We start from the raw sequence: 1,186 nt of genomic DNA on the forward strand, positions 1-1,186 counted from the left end.
CCAAAAGCATGGAGGTTAAAGAACACCTTACTATGGAATTAGTGGGTGAACCAGGCAGAGAAGATATTTTAAAAAATATGGAAACGAAAATGAAAGTACAATTCAAACGCTTTGAGATGGAGGAAAGGCAGTTCTGAGAGGAAAATACATTGCAATGCAGGCCCATCTCAAGAAACAAGAAAAATCCCAAATACAAATTCTAACAGCACACCTAAAGGAAACAGAGGGGAACAGAAAAGACAGCCTAAACCCAGCAGAAGAGATATGGCTTTCCAGGGGAGTCCTACCAGACATTTAAAGGAGAGAAGATACTTATCCTTCTCAAGCTATTCCAAAAAATAGAAAGGGAAGGAAAACTTCCAGTCTCATTCTATGAAGCCAGCATTACTTTGATTCCTAAACGAGACAGAGACCCATTTTAAAAAAGAGACCTACAGGTCAATATCCCTGATGAATATGGATGCAAAAATTCACAAGAAAATGCTAGCCAATTGATTTCAACAGCATATAAAAAGAATTATTCAGTGCTCGCTTCGGCAGCACATATACTAAAATTGGAATGATACAGAGAAAATTAGCATGGCCCCTGCGCAAAGATGACAGGCAAATTCGTGAAGTGTTCCATATTTTTAAAAATGAATAAATAAATCACTGGAATGAGAAAAAAATAATAAAAATAAAGAAAAAATAAAGAAAAACTATAAGACATTAATCAAAGAAATTAAAGAATCCACAAAAAATGAAAAGATATTTTGTGTTAAAAAAAATTATTCACCATGATCAAGTGGGATTCATTCCTGGGATGCAGGGCTGGTTCAACATTCGCAAATCTGTCAACGTGATACATCCCACTAATAAAAGATAAGAACCATGTGATCCGGTCAATCGATGCAGAAAAGGCATTTGACAAAATTCAGCATCCTTTCTTAATAAAAACCCTCAAGAAAGGATAGAAGGGACACAAATATAATAAAAGCCATTTATGAAAACCCCAGCTAACATCACCCTCAATGGAGAAAAACTGAGAGGGTTTCCGTGAGATCAGGAACACGACAGGGATGTCCACTCTCACTGCTGTAGTTTAACATAGTGTTGGAAGTTCTAGTATCAGCATTCAGACAACAAAAGGAAATCAAAGGCATCAAAATTGGCAAAGATGAAATCAGGCTTTGACTTTTTGCAGATG

General features: G+C 36.3%; 1 non-coding gene across 1 annotated transcript; it reads left to right on the plus strand.

The window, feature by feature from the left end:
• Positions 1-524: 524 nt before the first annotated feature.
• On the plus strand, positions 525-631 carry LOC125166973 (U6 spliceosomal RNA). Its single transcript, XR_007152651.1, has one exon. It is a non-coding gene; the product is annotated as a U6 spliceosomal RNA (small nuclear RNA).
• The last annotated feature ends 555 nt before the right edge of the window (positions 632-1,186 follow it).

This window comes from Prionailurus viverrinus, chromosome B2 (genome assembly GCF_022837055.1).
Source record: "Prionailurus viverrinus isolate Anna chromosome B2, UM_Priviv_1.0, whole genome shotgun sequence".
Lineage (NCBI taxonomy): Eukaryota > Metazoa > Chordata > Mammalia > Carnivora > Felidae > Prionailurus > Prionailurus viverrinus.